Source organism: Gossypium arboreum, chromosome 8, assembly GCF_025698485.1.
Source record: "Gossypium arboreum isolate Shixiya-1 chromosome 8, ASM2569848v2, whole genome shotgun sequence".
Classification (NCBI taxonomy): Eukaryota; Viridiplantae; Streptophyta; class Magnoliopsida; order Malvales; family Malvaceae; genus Gossypium; species Gossypium arboreum.
Window position 1 is genome coordinate 41,012,309 of NC_069077.1, and position 10,206 is coordinate 41,022,514.

General features: G+C 34.9%; 1 non-coding gene across 1 annotated transcript; it reads left to right on the forward strand.

Annotated features, from left to right (window-relative positions):
* The first annotated feature begins 8,495 nt into the window (after positions 1-8,495).
* Positions 8,496-8,602, forward strand: LOC128280235 (small nucleolar RNA R71). The gene has a single exon (XR_008270415.1). It is a non-coding gene; the product is annotated as a small nucleolar RNA R71 (small nucleolar RNA).
* The last annotated feature ends 1,604 nt before the right edge of the window (positions 8,603-10,206 follow it).

A 10,206-nucleotide genomic window follows, 5' to 3' on the forward strand; every position in this document is an offset into this window, starting at 1 on the left:
AGTTCAATTTCTTTAAAGCCCAGTGAGCTCTATTCTCCAACTCTAATGAAAAATGACATGCCTTCCCAAAAACCAACCGATAAGGAGTCATTCCTAACGGTGTCTTAAATGTTGTTCGATAGGCCCAAAATGCATCATCGAGCCTTCGAGACCAATCTTTTCTGCTAGGGCATACTACCTTTTCAAGGATACCTTTGATCTCACGGTTCACTCTTTCAACTTGCCCATTAGACTGAGGGTGATAAGTAGTAGCAATCTTGTGTTTCACATCATATTTGTCAAGCAACCACTTAAGCCATTTGTTCACAAAGTGAGAACCTTTATCACTAGTAATAGTTATTAGAGTCCCAAATCGTGTAAACACATGCTTATGTAGGAATCACATGACTACCTTAGCATCATTTGTAGGGTATGCTTCAGATTCAACCCACTTGGACACATAATCCACAACAACTAAGATGTATTTGTTCCCATATGAAGAAGGAAACGGTCCTAAGAAGTCAATGCCCCATACATAGAATAATTCAATCTCCAAAATGTTTGTGAAGGGCATCTCATTCCTCCGTGATATGTTTCTACTCCTTTGGCATCTATCACAGTTCTTCACATAAGCATAAGCATCTTTAAATAGTGTAAGCGAAAAGAAACCTGCTTGCAAAATCTTTGCTGCGGTACGTGCACCACCAAAGTGTCCCCCACTTGGAGATGAATGACAATGATGTAAGATCTTAGCAATCTCACTTTCAGCTACACACTATTTAAATAAGAACGGGTCCTCCCAGAAATAATATCGACTATCATGAAGGAATTTCTTCCTTTTTTGGTATGTCAATTATCGAGGAATTATTCCACATGCAAGATAATTAGCAAAATCAGCAAACCAAGGTGTTTCATGAATTCGACTCACCTCAAATAAGTGCTCATCTGGGAAAGTCTCTTTGATAGGCACATTTGATCGAGTTACCTCATCCTGCTCCAACCTCGACAGATGATCAGCTACTTGATTTTCAACACCTTTTTTGTCTTGGATCTTAAGGTCAAATTCTTGGAGTAAAAGTATCCAACGAATTAGCCTCAGTTTCGCATCTTTTTTTGTCAGCAAGTATTTAATGGCCGCATGGTCAGTAAATACTGTAACTTTGGTACCTATAAGATATCAGCGAAATTTGTCAAAAGCAAAAATTATAGCAAATAGTTCCTTTTCAGTTACTGTATAATTGAGTTGGGCTCCCGTCAAGGTTCTACTTGCATAGTAAATGGGGTGAACACTTTATTCCTTTTTTGACCCATCATAGCTCTAACAACATAATCACTTACATCACACATCAACTCGAAAGGTGTGCTCCAATCAGGTGTAATGATTATTGAGGCTGAGATTAACCTTTTTTTTTAGCTTTTCAAAAGCTTCTAAACATGCTTTGTTGAAATCGAACACTGTATCTTTCTCTAACAATGAACACAGTGGTTTAGAAATTTTCAAAAAATCTTTGATAAACCTTCGGTAAAAACTGGCATGGCCTAAGAAACTTTTGACTCTTTTCACATTCATTGGGGCCGGTAATCTTTTAATTACGTCCACCTTTTCTTTGTCGAATTCAATTCCTTTCTTTGAAATTCTATGCCCTAAGACAATCCCTTCCTTAACCATAAAATGACATTTCTCCTAGTTAAGGACTAGATTCGTCTCTTCGCATCTCTTCAGTAGCTTAGCTAAATTACTCAAACAAATATCTTAAGTGTTACCAAAAATAGAAAAATCATCCATGAAAACCTCAACTAAAATTTCAACCATATCAGTGAATATTGCCATCATGCATTGTTGGAATGTTGCAAGTGCATTGCATAAACCAAAAGGGATTCGCCTAAAAGCAAACGTACCGTATGGACAAGTAAAGGTTGTTTTATGTTGGTCTTTTGGAGCGACAACTATTTGGTTATATCCCAAATAACCATCTAAAAAACAATAGAATTCATTACCTGCTAGTCGTTCTAACATCTGATCCATAAATGGCAACAGAAAGTGGTCCTTCCGAGTGGCTTTATTCAACTTTCTGTAGTCAACACAAATTCTTCAACTAGTAACAATTCTTGTTGGGATCAATTTGTTACGCTCATTTTCAAAAATCGTAATTCCACCTTTCTTCGGCACACACTATACCAAACTTACCCACGAACTATCTGAAATAGGATAGATGATTTCTGTATCTAGCCATTTGATCACTTCCTTTCTCACAACTTCCTTCAAAATAATATTAAGCCTCTTTTGCCCATCAATTCGAGCTTTTTCACCTTCCTCTAGAATAATTTTGTGCATACAAAATGAATGGATTATACCTCGAATATCAGCTATAGTCCAACCAATTGCTTTCTTAAATTTCTTTAGAACAGAAATTAATTGCTCCTCTTGATCTTTTGTCAGTTCGGCTGAAATAATCATAGGAAAAGTAGAAAAAATTACCTAAATAAATGTATTTCAAATGGGAAGGAAGTACCTTTAGTTCGAGTGTAGGTGGTTCTTCGATTGACAATTTGGGTTGCACAAATTTTTTGACTTCCAACTCCAATGGTTCAAGCCGTGTGGAATGAATAAAATTCCTCAGGTTGGCTTCCATCACAACCATGTTTTTTTCACCTTTTTCATCCTCCAAAGGGTCAAACCCTAAGGCTTTCTCCAATGGATTTTCTTCAAGATGGCTTTCCGTAGTAATCAAGGTTTCTATTTCTTCCATAACTGAGCACTCTTATGGCGGATCGGGAAATTTCATCGCTTTAAGAATGTTAAAAGTTACTTGATTTTCTTGAACTCGCATGGTGAGTTCGCCTTTCTGCACATCAATTAATGTTATTCCCGTGGCTAGGAAAGGTCTCCAAATTAATTGGCACTTCCTTATCTATTTCAAAATCTAGAATAATAAAATTAGCAGGAAAAAAATTATCGACTCTTACCAAAACATCCTCGATCTTTCCTTCGGGGTATGCTAAAGATCGATCCGCTAGCTGGAGTGTCACAGTTGTAGGTCTTACTTCTTTTATCCCTAGCATCTTGAAAATAGACTTAGGCATCAAGTTGATACTTACTCCTAAGTCACACAAAGCTTTACCACAATAAGATTCACCAATGTTACAGGGTATCGTAAAACTTCCTGAATCCTTCAATTTCGGTGGCAGCTTGTTCTGCCAGAATGCACTACACTCTTTTTTAAGAGCAACAGTCTCATACTCACTCAGTCATTTCTTCTTGGATAGTACATCCTTCATAAACTTCACATAATTCGACATTTGTTCTAAAGCCTCCACCAATGGAATATTGATGTGTAATTACTTCAGAACATCCAAAAACTTCTTGAATTGTACCTCCTGTTTCTTCTTGTGTTGCCACAATCTTTGTGGATATGGAGGTGATGGAACTTTCAGTTGAACCGGACAACTCTTCTGAGTAGGTGAATCTGCATCCAAAGAAGATGTTAAAGTATCTGTGTAACACCCCTCGCCCATATCCGAAGCCGGGACGGGGTTCGAGATGCTACCTGACTTTTACTAACGCTTCTATACTAAACAGGGCCAAGAAAACCCAAACAATTTAAAACTTTTCTAAACATCCGGGGTGGTTCGGGACTAAACCGAGAACTTAAGAAAAACTTGGAAAATTCATGCTTTAATCATTATAAACTCATCACGTAATACCATAGCACATACATGCATAATTAAAATGGATTTACAACCCCATAATCAAAATAAGCCAACACATACGGTTAAAGCCATATCACATACTCTAATATTTACACACTTATACATGCCATAGACCCAAAGTACTTGAAATCACTACACCAATAGCGTTAGCTCGACAGTGTGATAATATCTCCGGTGAACTCCAACCCGAGCAAACCTGGCAATCCTAGAGAACATGGGAAAGAAGAGGGGTAAGCTTTACGCTTAGTAAGTTCTTAAGAAAACAATTAGCAGCTCATTTACATGTTTTATCAATGTTTACAACATATACTCAATTTCATGACAAGTTGTCTTCCTGAGCAACAGTCACTAAATTATTTATAAATACAGCTACGAAACTCCAAATCAATTTCTGTTAATTTTTCCTAAAAATAAACTCATATATCTTCTATCTATAAAATTTTCAGAATTTTTGGTTTGGCCAATCAATACCAAATTTTTCTTAAAGTTTCCCCTGTTTCACTACTTGACTAATCTGACCACTCTTCACTATGAATTAGATTTCTCATTGTACAGAATTCAAAATATGTTCTCATTGATTTCATTTGAAACTAGACTCATTAAGGAGTCTAAGCATATAAACTTCATCTTATAACCATTCTTGTACAAATTATAATTATTTTCTAAAAAATAGAACAGGGGACCCCGAAGTCATTTGACTCCATCCCACGCCACTTCAAATATCTCATTATCAGCAATTCATATGCTTTCACGGTTTCTTTTATAAGAAACTAGACTCATTAAGATTTAATTACATAATTTATTCAGATTCTAACTCAACTCCCACAATTTATGGTGATTTTCCAAAATCACATTACTGCTGTTGTCCCAAGCAGATTTATTACAAATTTACTCTTTCACTCATTCTATGCATTCACATTATTTAAACATGTATATCACCAATCAATTTCATCACATATCTATAAATTCACTTAAGCATCATCTCAATACAATACATCATGCTCAATGATTCGCACACAACCATTCAAATTAGCAATTATAAGATGGTTCCGTACATAGCCCATCCTTATCGATAATTTACGATGGTTTTACCCATACTCACATATATGGCATAGGTATTTAAATACTTCAGTGTCAACTTTAAGTCAACCGAATTCAACCATTGTACCATTTCATAACCACAATTACTTTCGTCATTCATATCTAAATGGTATTTCACATAATTCACATAACCTTTCACCATGACCGAATATATCATGGTTATAGATATAGTAATAACATTTATTCACATATGTATCACATCACACTTATGATTTAATTCAAATCAAACTCACATATGAATACATAATGCGTACCTGGCCCTCTTAACGTGTTGAATGTATTCATTTTTCAATCTAACAGGAGGTACCTTAGTCTTAGATTTTCATCAAATCACCGGCAATTAGCCTGCTAGGTTTTAAAAACCCGAATTCATTCACCGGCATTTTGCCTGCTAGGCTCGAGGCCCGATATCATTTCACAGGCATTATAGCCTGCTAGGCTCGAAAGCCCGAATAGTATCTCACCGGCATTGTAGCCTGCTAGGCTCAAAGGCTCGAATAGTATCTCACCGGCATTATAGCCTGCTAGGCTCAAAGGCTCGAATAATATCTCACGGCATTATAGCACCTTTAGGCTCAAAGGCCGAATAATCAAATCAACAAGTTCCATATAACATATTCATATCAATTAAGTACTAACATCATTCGAACATATATAATTATACATCTCAAACACTTTTCTTTCATCTCATTTTCACATTTAGCATTTGATAGCTTATGCATAACATTTCACTCACATTCATTTCAAACTTATCATTCGATTATAAAAGCACATTGCATATTTACCAACATGTTATACTTGCCATTAGGCCATATAAGCATGATACAATACATTATCATTTCATCTTTAACATTCGGCTAAATCCCTATCTTACAAGAAACACCGAATTAACATAATATATCATTTCACCGGCATTATAGCCTGCTAGGCTCGAAGCCCGAATATCACATTTCGATAAACAATTTTCCTGTTCTTTCCCACTTTCATAACTTATACTTCAATTATGTATAACTGAAACACATATCTTAGTACATCATTTAATAGTATCAAAGTCGACTAGATATGCTAGTCACATATGGCTCATAACTTTAATTTAATATTCATTCAACACAAAGAACATATGTATATATATACAGTCAAACATCTTCTTAATTATGATTATTCAACTCTTAAGCATATAACATGATCAAACACAAACACTTAAGAACTTACCTTGGATTTTATCGGATAATTACGGATTGACTAATCGACTAGTTTCGCTTTCCCTTTATCCAAAATTGGCTCGTTATGGTCTTGAGCTTGAATTATACAAATTTAACTTATTGTTAATCAACTAATCAAGCATTGTATCATGAGCATATTCGGCTTTCACACATTTTAAACATAGTAATAATCATGCACATTAAAATCAAAGTGCAATTAATCCCATACACAAAAATATACGACACTTCACTTCCATCTACTTATATACACGTATCACATAAGACCATTTCATACTTTCTATCACCTAAACAAACAACAAATTTTCCAATTAATTTCTTAAGTCCACATTCGGCATCTATATCTACAAAAACACATTAGCCGATTACTATAAATCATCTAAACATTTTTCACTTAAATCACACATACATATCATGTTAGCACATAACACCATGATTTTGTCCTAATTTGGACAGCCAATAATTTAAGTATTATAGCAGCATATTAATTAGTAATAAACTATCTTAAGTTCAATTTTAACTCCTTCATGCAGTAACTGAACAGCATGCAAGTTAACTTCCAACATTCGGTCAAAGCATTTAAATAAAAGAATATGCATGCTAAATTTCCAGCATTTGGACAACATTTCAACTTGAAATTTTCCAGCCTTTCACCTTCAATATTTCGAATATTCAAAAGCAAAAAGAAGAGTACAGCTAATCAATTAAAATTTTTGAACATAATTCAAGGTATATGTTCAACTAAACATTCATGTTAACTCATAATCAATAAGGTATTAAGTAGAAAATAAAAACATTATTAGCATGCATGCTATCTACATATAACAACCATTCAACTTCCATCTATTATCAACCCTCAATACACAAAACATCAAAAACAACATCAAAGAAATATAAACATCCATGACCGAATGTCATCTTCATGAATTTACCAAAATTTTTCCATGAGCTGACTTCTATACTTGATGACCACTCCAAATATACAAGGATTTTCAATGAAAGAGCATTAAACATACCTTAATCTATACATTCACCATAGCTGAATGCCTTAGCTTCATTTCCTTTTTCTTTTTTTTATGGTTTTCGGCAAAAAATGCAAGAAAGGATGGGTGTAACTTTGTTTTTATCACCATTTTCTATTATAAAAATTCATATTTCATCCATTTAATTCTTTAATAAAAATGACATGAAATGCCCATCACCCACTAACTATTAAAATGCTAAAATTAGAGGCATATTATCTATCACCCATCATCTTGGCCGGCCACTATATTAAAAGTGGTCCATTTGACATGCAAGTCCCCCATGTCAATAATTCATGCATTAATTTGCCACTTTAAAATTCACCTATCACATTTTCAAGTCTTATCACATGAGTCCTTTCTTATAAATTAACACCTAATTGATAAAAATCAAGGCATGAAATATTCACACATACAAATTCCACATACAATAAGCACAGAATATAACATCTAATTATTTTTGTGACTCGATTTTGTGGTCTCGAAATCACTTCTCGACTAGGGTCAAATTAGGGCTGTCACAATCTGAATTTACTAAGTTAGGATTTACCTTGTCAGTCTTTGCAGGTTCTAACTCTTTTGGTGTAAGGACTTCAACAGCTAGTTGACGTTCCCCTTTTTCAACAGGCTCGTCCTCAACATCAATCAATCGGGGTTCCAGAATTTTACCACTTCATAATGCCACTGCCTTGATATGTTCTTTACCCAAATTTCTTGGATTCTCAGTATCGCTTGGCAAGGCTCTTTGTGGTCTATTACGAAGCTCTATAGCTAATTGACCCATTTGGATTTCCAAAATTTTTAGTGTTACTGCTTGACTTTGGATCAAAGTGTCATTCTTCACCATGTATGCTTTCTACAAGTTCTCCAAACTATTTAATGATTCAGCTTGAGGTGGTTTTGGAGCTTGCTGATTAAACTCCTGTGATTGGTTGGGTCTATGCTGCATAAAGTTGTTGTTTGGTATATTTCCTTGGTTGCTCCAAGAAAAGTAAGGGTGATTAAGTCATGAAGGATTATAGAAGTTGGAATGGGTCCTTGTCCACTCCTATTTTGATGTTAGTTCCCCACATAGTATACTGACTCGAGATTTAATGGGTAATTTTCGAAAAAATGACCTTCCCCATAGTACACATAGGAAACTACTTCAAACGGACTTGGTGGCTGAGCTGCAAAATTATTAGCACCATTAGCGATAAACTACTTTAACATAGAGGAAATAGACGATACCTAAGCTGATAACGAAGTGAGAGCATCAACTTCATGAACTCTGGCTACACGTCTTCCTGAAGATGTTTGATTTGTTGGCCATTGATAGTTGTTGCTCGCGATCCTCTCAATGATCTCATAAGCCTCATTGTAAGACTTAGACAAAATTGCACCATTCGCAGAAGCATCAACCATCAATCTTGTATGTGCATTGAGACCATTATAGAATGTCTCCAACTGGATACAATGAGGAATCCCATGATGAGAACATTTACAAAGTAACTCCTTGAATCACTCCCAAGCCTCATACAAAGACTCGTCATCCAATTTTTGAAAAGTTATGATCTCATTCCTTAACTTAGCATTTTTGCTAGGCGAGAAATACTTAACCAAAAATCTCTCTGCTAATTCTTGCCCTGTAGATATAGAACTTGGTGGCAATGAATTGAGCCATGCTCGTGCTCAATCTCGCAACGAGTACGGAAACAACTTCAACCTCAGTGCGTCTTCAGTCACACCGGCTATGTTGAACGAGTCACTCATCTCCATAAACAATCGAAGGTGGAAACGTGGATCTTCTGTGGGAATACCACTAAATTGGCCCACCATTTGTAGCATCTGAAACATCACTGGTTTCAATTTGAATTGGGTTGCCTCAATATCTGGCCTTCTAATTCCTGGATTTAACTCATTGAAAAGCGGCACAACATATTGTTTGATGCATCGGTCCTTATAATCAACAATGAGGATAGGATTTCGTAGATGTTCGGCTTCATTACCTTGGTCTTGATTTTGATTTCCAAGGTCCATCTTATTCTGTATCTGAGCTATTCATTCACGTCTTCTTTGTCTAATAGTTCACTCAATTTTAGAGTCTACTGGGAGTAAATCGATAATCCGATCTATGCTCATAAACATCTGGAAAGAAAATTACCAAATTAAAAAGAATAAGTTAGTACTGTTAACAATAACCAAATTGAAAATAAATAATTTCACAAAAAATGACTATGGCAACAATTGACAATCCCCAGCAACGGCGCCAAAAACTTCTAACGCTCGAGTTTGTGCAAGTGTACACAATCGTTATCAAGTAATAAGTAAGTATCAAGTTATCGTCTCTACAAGGATTGTATTTGAGCTAAGTCAATTAATTTGTAAAATTATATTAACAATTTGATAAATAAAAAAGAATATAATTGAGAAGTGATGAAAAATTAAGTATATGAAACTAAATGCAATGATCCCTAATGCAATTTATTCTAAGTATGCAAACTATATGAATGAGATAAAATTTAGCAGATTAACACAATAAGCAACAATTATAACATAAATAAGCTAGGACAATTACTTTAATTAAACTCAAATTATTAACAACATGCTTATCAATATTCGGAAAAATATTCCATGGCAACTCGATCTTTCATGAGTTTGGAAACCATGTTAGGTCCTTTCGGAATCCTTTACTTAGTAAATACGCATTTTACTGAAACTTATTTACTAAGGGTTTCTTAGTATTCGTGCGAGGTAATAGGGACGTGTTAGGTTTGAAACAGTATAATCACACAAATCTAAAAACTATGTAGATAACAGAGCCTAGTTAGGGTTGTTATGCAACCTATAATTTAATCGGGTTAGGATCTAAATTGAGCATGCACATTTCAATTATCCGTCCATTAGTCTCGTCTGGTTAGGATCGCTCAACTAATTTAGGTGCATTTCAATCACCTATGAACGAAATACAAACTTGATTTTAATTGAAAACATGATCGATTGAGGCACAAATATTATAAGCATGAATCAAATAATTATTATTAAATTAAAGCAATCATCCTAGCTTAAATAAAATTAAGCTATCATTGTTGTAACCAAGAACAAAGAACACATAGCAAACATTCTTGAATTGAATTAAAGTAAGAAAGATTAAACCCAATTTAGAGTGGCTGTCACCCAAGACTCTGACTGAT